Source organism: Oncorhynchus tshawytscha, linkage group LG16 (genome assembly GCF_018296145.1).
Source record: "Oncorhynchus tshawytscha isolate Ot180627B linkage group LG16, Otsh_v2.0, whole genome shotgun sequence".
Classification (NCBI taxonomy): Eukaryota; Metazoa; Chordata; class Actinopteri; order Salmoniformes; family Salmonidae; genus Oncorhynchus; species Oncorhynchus tshawytscha.
In genome coordinates, this window is record NC_056444.1 from 2,281,751 (window position 1) to 2,295,795 (window position 14,045).

Genomic DNA, 14,045 nt, shown 5'->3' on the forward strand with positions numbered 1-14,045 from the left:
TCATGCTCCATCACTCAGACATCATGCTCCATCACTCAGACATCATGCTCCATCACTCAGACATCATGCTCCATCAATCAGATATCATGCTCCATCACTCAGACATCATGCTCCATCACTCAGACATCATGCTCCATCACTCAGACATCATGCTCCATCACTCAGACATCATGCTCCATCACTCAGACATCAGGCTCCATCACTCAGACATCAGGCTCCATCACTCAGACATCATGCTCCATCACTCAGACATCATGCTCCATCACTCAGACATCATACTCCATCACTCAGACATCATGCTCCATCACTCAGACATCATGCTCCATCACTCAGACATCATGCTCCATCACTCAGACATCATTTAGAAACGAAGCATGTGTGTTTAGTGAGTCCTCCAGATCAGAGGCAGTAGGGATGACCAGGGATGTTCTCTGTTTAGTGAGTCCTCCAGATCAGAGGCAGTAGGGATGACCAGGGATGTTCTCTGTTTAGTGAGTCCTCCAGATCAGAGGCAGTAGGGATGACCAGGGATGTTCTCTGTTTAGTGAGTCAGTCAGATTAAGAGGCAGTAGGGATGACCAGGGATGTTCAGAACAGTAGGGATATTTTCATTTTAGTGAGTCAGGGGTAGTCGGGATGTTTTCTGTTAGCAATCAGAGGCAGCAGAGATGACCAGGGATGTTCTCTGTTTAGTGAGTTCTCCAGATCAGAGACAGTAGGGATGACGAGGGATGTTCTCTGTTTAGTGAGTCCTCCAGATCAGAGGCAGTAGAGAAGACCAGGGATGTTCTCTGTTTAGTGAGTCCTCCAGATCAGAGGCAGTAGGGATGACCAGGTATGTTCTCTGTTTAGTGAGTCCTCCAGATCAGAGGCAGTAGGGATGACCAGGCATGTTCTCTGTTTAGTGAGTCCTCCAGATCAGAGGCAGTAGGGATGACAAGGGATATTCTCTGTTTAGTCAGTCCTCCAGATCAGAGGCAGTAGGGATGACCAGGGATGTTGTCTGTTTAGTGAGTCCTCCAGATCAGAGGCAGTAGGGATGACCAGGCATGTTCTCTGTTTAGTGAGTCCTCCAGATCAGAGGCAGTAGGGATGACCAGGGATGTTCTCTGTTTAGTGAGTCCTCCAGATCATAGGCAGTAGTGATGACCAGGGATGTTCTCTGTTTAGTGAGTCCTCCAGATCAGAGGCAGTAGGGATGACCAGGGATGTTCTCTGTTTAGTGAGTCCTCCAGATCAGAGGCAGTAGGGATGACCAGGGATGTTGTCTGTTTAGTCAGTCAGAGGCAGTAGGGATGACCAGGGATGTTGTCTGTTTAGTGAGTCAGTGGCAGTAGGGACAACAAGGCATGTTCTCTGTTCAGTGAATCAGAGGCAGTAGGGATGACCAGGGATGTTCTCTGTTTAGTGAGTCCTCCTGATCAGAGGCAGTAGGGATGACCAGGGATGCTCTCTGTTTAGTGAGTCCTCCAGATCAGAGGCAGTAGGGATGACTAGGGATGTTCTCTGTTTAGTGAGTCCTCCAGATCAGAGGCAGTAGGGATGACCAGGGATGTTCTCTGTTTAGTGAGTCCTCCAGATCATAGGCAGTAGGGATGAACAGGGATGTTCTCTGTTTAGTGGTCAGAGGCAGTAGGGATGACCAGGGATGTTCTCTGTTTAGTGAGTCAGTCAGATTAAGAGGCAGTAGGGATGACCAGGGATGTTCAGAACAGTAGGGATATTTTCATTTTAGTGAGTCAGGGGTAGTCGGGATGTTTTCTGTTAGCAATCAGAGGCAGCAGAGATGACCAGGGATGTTCTCTGTTTAGTGAGTCCTCCAGATCAGAGACAGTAGGGATGACCAGGGATGTTCTCTATTTAGTTATTCATTCATATCAGAGGCAGTAGGGATGACCAGGGATGTTCTCTGTTTAGTGAGTCCTCCAGATCAGAGGCAGTAAGGATGACCAGGGATGTTCTCTATTTATTTATTCATTCAGATCATGGGCAGTATGGATGACCAGGGATGTTCTCTGTTTAGTGAGTCCTCCAGATCAGAGGCAGTAGGGATGACCAGGGATTTTTTATTTTTATTTTTTATTTCACCTTTATTTAACCAGGTAGGCTAGTTGAGAACAAGTTCTCATTTGCAACTGCGACCTGGCCAAGATAAAGCATAGCAGTGTGAGCAGACAACACAGAGTTACACATGGAGTAAACAATTAACAAGTCAATAACACAGTAGAAAACAAAGGGGGGAGTCTATATACAATGTGTGCAAAAGGCATGAGGAGGTAGGCGAATAATTACAATTTTGCAGATTAACACTGGAGTGATAAATGATCAGATGGTCATGTACAGGTAGAGATATTGGTGTGCAAAAGAGCAGAAAATAAATAAATAAAAACAGTATGGGGATGAGGTAGGTGAAAATGGGTGGGCTATTTACCAATAGACTATGTACAGCTGCAGCGATCGGTTAGCTGCTCAGATAGCTGATGTTTGAAGTTGGTGAGGGAGATAAAAGTCTCCAACTTCAGCGATTTTTGCAATTCGTTCCAGTCACAGGCAGCAGAGTACTGGAACGAAAGGCGGCCAAATGAGGTGTTGGCTTTAGGGATGATCAGTGAGATACACCTGCTGGAGCGCGTGCTACGGATGGGTGTTGCCATCGTGACCAGTGAACTGAGATAAGGCGGAGCTTTACCTAGCATGGACTTGTAGATGACCTGGAGCCAGTGGGTCTGGCAACGAATATGTAGCGAGGGCCAGCCGACTAGAGCATACAGGTCGCAGTGGTGGGTGGTATAAGGTGCTTTAGTGACAAAACGGATGGCACTGTGATAGACTGCATCCAGTTTGCTGAGTAGGGTGTTGGAAGCCATTTTGTAGATGACATCGCCAAAGTCGAGGATCAGTAGGATAGTCAGTTTTACTAGGGTAAGCTTGGCGGCGTGAGTGAAGGAGGCTTTGTTGCGGAATAGAAAGCCGACTCTTGATTTGATTTTCGATTGGAGATGTTTGATATGAGTCTGGAAGGAGAGTTTGCAGTCTAGCCAGACACCTAGGTACTTATAGATGTCCACATATTCCAGGTCGGAACCATCCAGGGTGGTGATGCTAGTCGGGCATGCGGGTGCAGGCAGCGATCGGTTGAAAAGCATGCATTTGGTTTTACTAGCGTTTAAGAGCAGTTGGAGGCCACGGAAGGAGTGTTGTATGGCATTGAAGCTTGTTTGGAGGTTAGATAGCACAGTGTCCAATGACGGGCCGAAAGTATATAGAATGGTGTCGTCTGCGTAGAGGTGGATCAGGGAATCGCCCGCAGCAAGAGCAACATCATTGATATATACAGAGAAAAGAGTCGGCCCAAGAATTGAACCCTGTGGCACCCCCATAGAGACTGCCAGAGGACCGGACAGCATGCCCTCCGATTTGACACACTGAACTCTGTCTGCAAAGTAATTGGTGAACCAGGCAAGGCAGTCATCCGAAAAACCGAGGCTACTGAGTCTGCCGATAAGAATATGGTGATTGACAGAGTCGAAAGCCTTGGCAAGGTCGATGAAGACGGCTGCACAGTACTGTCTTTTATCGATGGCGGTTATGATATCGTTTAGTACCTTGAGTGTGGCTGAGGTGCACCCGTGACCGGCTCGGAAACCAGATTGCACAGCGGAGAAGGTACGGTGGGATTCGAGATGGTCAGTGACCTGTTTGTTGACGTGGCTTTCGAAGACCTTAGATAGGCAGGGCAGGATGGATATGGGTCTGTAACAGTTTGGGTCCAGGGTGTCTCCCCTTTGAAGAGGGGGATGACTGCGGCAGCTTTCCAATCCTTGGGGATCTCAGACGATATGAAAGAGAGGTTGAACAGGCTGGTAATAGGGGTTGCGACAATGGTGGCAGATAGTTTCAGAAATAGAGGGTCCAGATTGTCAAGCCCAGCTGATTTGTACGGGTCCAGGTTTTGCAGCTCTTTCAGAACATCTGCTATCTGGATTTGGGTAAAGGAGAACCTGGAGAGGCTTGGGCGAGGAGCTGCGGGGGGGGCGGAGCTGTTGGCCGAGGTTGGAGTAGCCAGGCGGGAGGCATAGCCAGCCGTTGAGAAATGCTTATTGAAGCTTTCGATAATCATGGATTTATCGGTGGTGACCGTGTTACCTAGCCTCAGTGCAGTGGGCAGCTGGGAGGAGGTGCTCTTGTTCTCCATGGACTTCACAGTGTCCCAGAACTTTTTGGAGTTGGAGCTACAGGATGCAAACTTCTGCCTGAAGAAGCTGGCCTTAGCTTTCCTGACTGACTGCGTGTATTGGTTCTCTGAACAGTTGCATATCACGGGGACTATTCGATGCTATTGCAGTCCGCCACAGGATGTTTTTGTGCTGGTCGAGGGCAGTCAGGTCTGGGGTGAACCAAGGGCTGTATCTGTTCTTAGTTCTGCATTTTTCGAACGGAGCATGCTTATCTAAAATGGTGAGGAAGTTACTTTTAAAGAATGACCAGGCATCCTCAACTGACGGGATGAGGTCAATGTCCTTCCAGGATACCCGGGCCAGGTCGATTAGAAAGGCCTGCTCACAGAAGTGTTTTAGGGAGCGTTTGAGAGTGATGAGGGGTGGTCGTTTGACTGCAGCTCCGTAGCGGATACAGGCAATGAGGCAGTGATCGCTGAGATCCTGGTTGAAGACAGCGGAGGTGTATTTGGAGGGCCAGTTGGTCAGGATGACGTCTATGAGGGTGCCTTTGTTTACAGAGTTAGGGTTGTACCTGGTGGGTTCCTTGATGATTTGTGTGAGATTGAGGGCATCTAGCTTAGATTGTAGGACTGGCGGGGTGTTAAGCATATCCCAGTTTAGGTCACCTAACAGAACAAACTCTGAAGCTAGATGGGGGGCGATCAATTCACAAATGGTGTCCAGGGCACAGCTGGGAGCTGAGGGGGTCGGTAGCAGGCGGCAACAGTGAGAGACTTATTTCTGGAGAGAGTAATTTTCAAAATTAGTAGTTCGAACTGTTTGGGTATGGACCTGGAAAGTATGACATTACTTTGCAGGCTCTCTCTGCAATAGACTGCAACTCCTCCCCCTTTGGCAGTTCTATCTTGACGGAAGATGTTATAGTTGGGTATGGAAATCTCTGAATTTTTGGTGGCCTTCCTGAGCCAGGATTCAGACACAGCAAGGACATCAGGGTTAGCAGAGTGTGCTAAAGCAGTGAGTTAAACAAACTTAGGGAGGAGGCTTCTGATGTTGACATGCATGAAACCAAGGCTTTTTCGATCACAGAAGTCAACAAATGAGAGTGCCTGGGGACATGCAGGGCCTGGGTTTACCTCCACATCACCCGCGGAACAGAGAAGGAGTAGTATGAGGGTGCGGCTAAAGGCTATCAAAACTGGTCGCCTAGAGCGTTGGGGACAGAGAATAAGAGGAGCAGGTTTCTGGGCATGGTAGAATATATTCAGGGCATAATGCGCAGACAGGGGTATGGTGGGGTGTGGGTACAGCGGAGGTAAGCCCAGGCACTGGGTGATGATGAGAGAGGTTGTATCTCTGGACATGCTGGTTGTAATGGGTGAGGTCACCGCATGTGTGGGAGGTGGGACAAAGGAGTTATCAGGGGTATGAAGAGTGGAACTAGGGGCTCCATTGTGAACTAAAACAATGATAACTAACCTGAACAACAGTATACAAGGCATATTGACATTTGAGAGAGACATACAGCGAGGCATGCAGTAATCACAGGTGTTGAATTGGGAAAGCTAGCTAAAACAGTAGGTGAGACAACAGCTAATCAGCTAGCACAACAACAGCAGGTAAAATGGCGTTGACTAGGCAACGGGGCCAACAGATAAAACAAACAAGCAGAATGGAGTACCGTGATTAATGGACAGTTCGGCGTGCATCAGCTATGTAGCCAAGAGATCAGTGTCCAGGGGGCAGCGGTGGATGGGGGAGGGAAGCTGGACTGGCGAGCGTTATCCAGGTTTAAAAAACTAACAATGACTGAATAGCTTGTAGCTAGTTAGCTGGTTAGCTTCTGGAGGTTCTTGAGTGTGTTCTAAAAAGTAAAAAATAATAGCGATTCCGTATCACATTGGGTGAGGCAGGTTTCCGGAAGGTATAAACAAATTAAAAATCAAAAAGAGATAGAAAGTAAATATGGGTCCAGTGAGTGTTTGGGACGCGGCGATTCAGACGGTTAGCAGGCCTGTGCTAACAAGCTAGCAGTTCGTAGGCCCGGGCTAAACAAGGTAGCAGTTAGCGGACCGGAGCTAGACAAGCTAGCAGTTAGCAGGCCGAATTAGCAAGCAGGGAGATAGCGAGGGCTAGAGAGTTAGCCTTTGGGGGACGTCGCGATGGGGTGAGTCTGTTTATTCCTCTTCATGCGGTGACATCGATAGACCGGTCGTGGGCCCGGGTATTGTAACCCAGGAGTATGCTACGGTGGTAGCACAGGTGCGCTGGCCGGGCTAGCTTCAAGCTAAGTTGGTGGAAACGCTAGCCAGGAGTAATCATCCGGGGTTGCGGTTTAGCTAGATAGCTAGTTGTGAAGATCCAGCTGAAAAATGTTCCGTTTGCGGTGGGAATCCGGGGATGAATCCGGGGATGAAAAATAAATAGGTCCGTTATGCTCTGGTTAGAGTCGCGTTGTTCGAACTGGCGAGAGCTTGCCGAGCTAAAGGTTAGCTGATGACCGGTTAGCTGAAGACCGCTAGCATAGCTGTTGGTTAGCTGGCTAGCTTCAGTTGAGGGATTCCGGTTCCGAAGTAAATATAAATACTTTAGGAAAAATAGCTACATTGGGTGAGGCGGGTTGCAGGAGACTATTTGGAAGCTTAGGTTTAGCAAAATGTTTTTAAAGAGATATGCGAAGAAAAATATGTAAAAAACGAAAAAGAAACGATATATACGTTTGATGTTCTCTGTTTAGTGGTCAGAGGCAGTAGGGATGACCAGGGATGTTCTCTGTTTAGTGAGTCCTCCAGATCAGAGGCAGTAGGGATGACCAGGGATGTTCTCTGTGTAGTGAGTCCTCCAGATCAGAGGCAGTAGGGATGACCAGGGATGTTCTCTGTTTAGTGAGTCCTCCAGATCAGAGGTAGTAGGGATGACCAGGGATGTTCTCTGTTTAGTGAGTCCTCCAGATCAGACGCAGTAGGGATGACCAGGGATGTTCTCTGTTTAGTGAGTCCTCCAGATCAGAGGCAGTAGGGATGACCAGGGATGTTCTCTGTTTAGTGAGTCCTCCAGATCAGAGGCAGTAGGGATGACCAGGGATGTTCTCTGTTTAGTGAGTCCTCCAGATCAGAGGCAGTAGGGATGACCAGGGATGTTCTCTGTTTAGTGAGTCCTCCAGATCAGAGGCAGTAGGGATGACCAGGGATGTTCTCTGTTTAGTGAGTCCTCCAGATCAGAGGCAGTAGGGATGACCAGGGATGTTCTCTGTTTAGTCAGTCCTCCAGATCAGAGGCATTATGGATGACCAGGGATGTTCTCTGTTTAGTGAGTCAGTCATATCAGAGGCAGCAGGGATGACCAGGGATGTTCTCTGTTTAGGGAGTCAGAGGCAGTAGGGATGTTTTCTGTTTAGTCAGTCAGAGGCAGTAGGGATGACCAGGCATGTTCTCTGTTTAGTGAGTCAGAGGCAGTAGGGATGTTTTCTGTTTAGTCAGTCAGAGGCAGTAGGGATGACCAGGGATGTTTCTGTTTAGGGAGTCAGTCTGATCAGAGGCAGTATCGATGACCAGGGAAGTTCTCTGTTTAGTGATCAGAGGCAGTAGGGGTGACCAGGGATGTTTTCTGTTTGGTGATCAGAGGCAGCAGGGATGACCAGGGATGTTCTCTGTTTAGTGAGTCCTCCAGATCAGAGGCAGTAGCGATGACCAGGGAGTTAATGAGTTAACGAGAGTTGATGAGTTAATGAGAGTTAATGGGAGTTAATGAGTTAATGAGAGTTAATGAGTTAATGAGAGTTAATGAGAGTTAATGAGAGTTAATGAGTTAATGAGAGTTAATTAGTTAATGAGAGTTAATGAGAGTTAATGAGAGTTAATGAGAGTTAATGAGTTAATGAGAGTTAATTAGTTAATGGGAGTTAATGAGAGTTGTCGTGGAATAATCAGAATTTGTTGGTAACATATGTAAGATGTTTTATATTCATCATATGTTTGTAAGTTACTTCTCATCAAGAATGTTATTTTTGTATAATACTGTGGCAGGGTTGCATTTATCTGTTCTATGTCAAGACTAAGTTGCAGGGGCCGCAGAGAGGGGAGAGGTCAAAGTATCATCAAGCGTGTATCTCTTGGCTCCACAATGTCTGTGTGCCAGTCAGTGTGTCTCTGTGATCTTGTCAAGATAGGATGGATTTGATATATGCCTGTTGATATGGAGGATTGGTTTATGGTTCTGGGTTTGAGTAAGGAGACAAAGCTGAACGATTTATTATGTCTATGCTGTCTGACTATGTGTGATCTTTGCTATAAAGGATCCCATTTTGCCGTTGTGTGTGGACTCTCAACTTTTCATTAGTAAAACTGAACTGTTGAAAGTCAAAATTGTCAAAATCTATTGCAATGTGGAAGGGGCTCTCAGATAATTCATTGAGAGACACTGAATTGCCTGAGAGTCACAGGATTGTGATAGAGCTGATATAATTAAAGATGGACTTTGATAACTAACTCTGACTTGTGTGTGTGGTTTGCTCCCATGATTTGGTAAATAGAGGACATTTCCATGACAGAGTTAATGAGAGTTAATTAATGAATTAGTTAATTAGTTAATGAGAGTTAATGAGAGTTAATGAGAGTTAATGAGTTAATGAGAGTTAATGAGAGTTAATGAGTTAATGAGAGTTAATGAGAGTTAATGAGTTAATTAGTTAATGAGAGTTATTGAGAATTAATTAGTTAATGAGAGTTCATGAGAGTTTATGCGAGTTAATGAGTTAATGAGAGTTACTGAGAGTTAATGAGTGTTAATGAGAGTTAATGAGAGTTAATGAGAGTTAATGACTTAATTAGTTAATGAGAGTGAATGAGTTAATGAGAGTTAATGAGTTAATGAGAGTTAATGAGTTAATGAGAGTTAATGAGAGTTAATGAGAGTTAATGAGAGTTAATGAGAGGTAATGAGTAAATGAGAGTTAATGAGAGTTAATGAGAGTTAATGAGAGTTAATGAGAGTTAATGAGAGTTAATGAGTAAACGAGAGTTAATGACTTAATTATTTAATGAGAGTTAATGAGTTAATAATTTAATGAGAGTTCATGAAAGTTAATGAGAGTTAATTAGTTAATTCGTTAATGAGATATAATGAGTTAGCGAGAGTTAATGAGTAAATGAGGGTTAATGAGTTAATGAGTAAATGAGAGTTAACGAGAGTTAATGAGTTAACGAGAGTTAATGAGTAAATGAGAGTTAATGAGAGTTAATGAGAGTTAATGAGAGTTAATGAGTAAACGAGAGTTAATGACTTAATTATTTAATGAGAGTTAATGAGTTAATAATTTAATGAGAGTTCATGAAAGTTAATGAGAGTTAATTAGTTAATTCGTTAATGAGATATAATGAGTTAGCGAGAGTTAATGAGTAAATGAGGGTTAATGAGTAAATGAGAGTTAACAAGAGTTAATGAGTTAACGAGAGTTAATGAGTAAATGAGAGTTAATGAGTAAATGAGAGTTAACGAGAGTTCATGAGTAAATGAGAGTTAACGAGAGTTAATGAGTTAACGAGAGTTAAAGAGTAAATGAGCGTTAATGAGAGTTAATGAGAGTTAATGAGTTAATGAGAGTTAATGAGTTAACGAGAGTTAATGAGTAAATGAGAGTTAACGAGAGTTCATGAGTTAACGAGAGTTAATGAGTAAATGAGAGTTAATGAGAGTTAATGAGTTAACGAGAGTTAATGAGTAAATGAGAGTTAACGAGAGTTCATGAGTTAACGAGAGTTAATGAGTTAATGAGAGTTAATGAGTTAATGAGAGTTAACGAGAGTTAATGAGTAAATGAGAGTTAATGAGAGTTAATGAGTTAACGAGAGTTAATGAGTAAATGAGAGTTAATGAGAGTTAATGAGAGTTAATGAGTTAATGAGTAAATGAGAGTTAATGAGAGTTAATGAGTAAATCAGAGTTAATGAGAGTTAATAAGTGTATAATCAACAGTAACACTGCATGAAGAGAATACAGTCAATTAACGTAAATTAAACTGCATTGTGGGACAAAATTCAATGGCCGGGAAATATTTGATGTATTTTGGAAGTTACTGTAAAAACTACTACTTAAACCATAATAGCAGTTCACTTACTGTATTTGTGAATATTTACAATAGAGTGCCAAACAAAAAGCACACAAGCAACAAAATCATAGCTCATCCTCTGAAGCAAGAGAGAAAACATTTTTTTGCAAATTATTATTATAAATGTAATATTTTAGTCTTAGTTAATTGGATTTTTTAAAATTGTATTTAATATCTGCACAAAGTATGTCCAAAGCTATTGATTAGCATACCTGTGAAACATGATCATTAGCATAACTGTTGGTTACCTGTGTAATGAACCATGATCAGTAGCATAACTGTTGGTCACCTGTGTATTGAAACATGATCATTAGCATACCTGTTGGTTACCTGTGTAATGAACCATGATCATTAGCATACCTGTTGGTCACCTGTGTATTGAAACATGATCATTAGCATACCTGTTGGTTACCTGTGTAATGAACCATGATCATTAGCATAACGGTTGGTTACCTGTGTAATGAACCATGATCATTAGCATACCTGTTGGTCACCTGTGTAATGAACCATGATCATTAACATAACGGTTGGTTACCTGTGTAACAAAACTTGATCATTATCATAACTGTTGGTTACCTGTGTAATGAACCCCAATCATTAGCATACCTGCTGGTTACCTGTGTAATGAACCCCAATCATTAGCATACCTGTTGGTTACCTGTGTAATGAACCATGATCATTAGCATACCTGTTGGTTACCTGTGTAATGAACCATGATCATTAGCATACCTGTTGGTCACCTGTGTATTGAAACATGATCATTAGCATACCTGTTGGTTACCTGTGTAATGAACCATGATCATTAGCATAACGGTTGGTTACCTGTGTAATGAACCATGATCATTAGCATACCTGTTGGTTACCTGTGTAATGAACCATGATCATTAGCATAACGGTTGGTTACCTGTGTAATGAACCATGATCATTAGCATACCTGTTGGTTACCTGTGTAATGAACCATGATCATTAGCATACCTGTTGGTTACCTGTGTAATGAACCATGATCATTAGCATACCTGTTGGTTACCTGTGTAATGAACCATGATCATTAGCATACCTGTTGGTTACCTGTAATGAACCATGATCATTAGCATACCTGTTGGTTACCTGTGTAATGAACCATGATCATTGGCATAATGGTTGGTTACCTGTAATGAACCATGATCATTGGCATAACGGTTGGTTACCTGTGTAATGAACCATGATCATTAGCATACCTGTTGGTTACCTGTGTAATGAACCATGATCATTGGCATAACGGTTGGTTACCTGTGTAATGAACCATGATCATTGGCATAACGGTTGGTTACCTGTGTAATGAACCATGATCATTAGCATACCTGTTGGTTACCTGTGTAATGAACCATGATCATTGGCATAACGGTTGGTTACCTGTAATGAACCATGATCATTGGCATAACGGTTGGTTACCTGTGTAATGAACCATGATCATTAGCATACCTGTTGGTTACCTGTGTAATGAACCATGATCATTAGCATACCTGTTGGTTACCTGTGTAATGAACCATGATCATTAGCATACCTGTTGGTTACCTGTGTAATGAACCATGATCATTAGCATACCTGTTGGTTACCTGTGTAATGAACCATGATCATTGGCATAACGGTTGGTTACCTGTAATGAACCATGATCATTGGCATAACGGTTGGTTACCTGTGTAATGAACCATGATCATTAGCATACCTGTTGGTTACCTGTGTAATGAACCATGATCATTAGCATACCTGTTGGTTACCTGTGTAATGAACCATGATCATTAGCATACCTGTTGGTTACCTGTGTAATGAACCATGATCATTAGCATACCTGTTGGTTACCTGTGTAATGAACCATGATCATTGGCATAACGGTTGGTTACCTGTAATGAACCATGATCATTAGCATACCTGTTGGTTACCTGTGTAATGAACCATGATCATTAGCATACCTGTTGGTTACCTGTGTAATGAACCATGATCATTGGCATAACGGTTGGTTACCTGTAATGAATCATGATCATTAGCATACCTGTTGGTTACCTGTGTAATGAACCATGATCATTGGCATACTTGTTGGTTACCTGTAATGAACCATGATCATTGGCATAACGGTTGGTTACCTGTGTAATGAACCATGATCATTAGCATACCTGTTGGTTACCTGTAATGAACCATGATCATTAGCATACCTGTTGGTTACCTGTGTAATGAACCATGATCATTAGCATACCTGTTGGTTACCTGTGTAATGAACCATGATCATTGGCATACCTGTTGGTTACCTGTGTAATGAACCATGATCATTAGCATACCTGTTGGTTACCTGTGTAATGAACCATGATCATTGGCATACCTGTTGGTTACCTGTGTAATGAACCATGATCATTAGCATACCTGTTGGTTACCTGTGTAATGAACCATGATCATTAGCATACCTGTTGGTTACCTGTGTAATGAACCATGATCATTAGCATACCTGTTGGTTACCTGTGTAATGAACCATGATCATTAGCATACCTGTTGGTTACCTGTGTAATGAACCATGATCATTAGCATACCTGTTGGTTACCTGTGTAATGAACCATGATCATTAGCATACCTGTTGGTTACCTGTGTAATGAACCATGATCATTGGCATACCTGTTGGTTACCTGTGTAATGAACCATGATCATTAGCATACCTGTTGGTTACCTGTGTAATGAACCATGATCATTGGCATAACGGTTGGTTACCTGTGTAATGAACCATGATCATTGGCATAACGGTTGGTTACCTGTAATGAACCATGATCATTAGCATACCTGTTGGTTACCTGTGTAATGAACCATGATCATTAGCATACCTGTTGGTTACCTGTGTAATGAACCATGATCATTAGCATACTTGTTGGTTACCTGTAATGAACCATGATCATTGGCATAACGGTTGGTTACCTGTGTAATGAACCATGATCATTAGCATACTTGTTGGTTACCTGTAATGAACCATGATCATTAGCATACCTTTTGCTTACCTGTGTAATGAAACATGATCATTAGCATACCTGTTGGTTACCTGTGTAATGAACCATGATCATTAGCATACCTTTTGCTTACCTGTGTAATGAAACATGATCATTAGCATACCTTTTGCTTACCTGTGTAATGAACCATGATCATTAGCATACCTGTTGGTTACTTGTCTATCGAACCATGATTGTTGTTCCGATTTTGACTTTTTAGCATTTAACTTTTATGTTTAATCTTTTATTTGATCATTTTCGCTTTTCAATAACCTATTTTCACTTTACAATTGAATATTGAAGCATTTTAGACCTGGGTCCCCCTCCTTGGCTCTCGATGTATTCTTTTTCAGGGTCCCTAATAAAAAAACACGAAGAACAGGAGTTATTACACAAACATATTTTAATAATATTATATTTTAATAATTGCCTGTCTGTTGATTAGGCTTCTACATGCATTGGTAAGTTGTATCTCATAAGATCACACCACTTAATACTTTAGTCCATTAATGGTAAAACCAATAAACCAGTTAAGACCTGTGGTTTAACCTACTTTACTCGTCTGGCTAGACGAGCATGCGCTGTAATGACATTAAAACGCGTGACAGAAAATACTTCCTGGGTTTTCACTGCCTCGGTTTACCATTGGCTGATGCGGGTGGGAAAGACATCTATATTCTCCAATGAGATTAAAGGTTTTATTCTGAGCTCGTGAAGCGGACTGTTATATTTTTCTTCCAGAATATATGGGTGAGT

At 42.7% G+C, this 14,045-nt stretch overlaps 1 protein-coding gene across 1 annotated transcript in view; it reads left to right on the forward strand.

Moving 5' to 3' along the window:
- The first annotated feature begins 13,948 nt into the window (after positions 1 to 13,948).
- Positions 13,949 to 14,045, forward strand: part of si:ch73-206p6.1 (phospholipid scramblase 1) — a 5,500-nt gene continuing 5,403 nt past the window's right edge. Inside the window, exon 1 of the mRNA XM_042298678.1 lies at positions 13,949 to 14,039. The gene's annotated coding sequence lies outside the window, so the exon portion shown is untranslated. The remainder of the gene's footprint in view (positions 14,040 to 14,045) is intronic.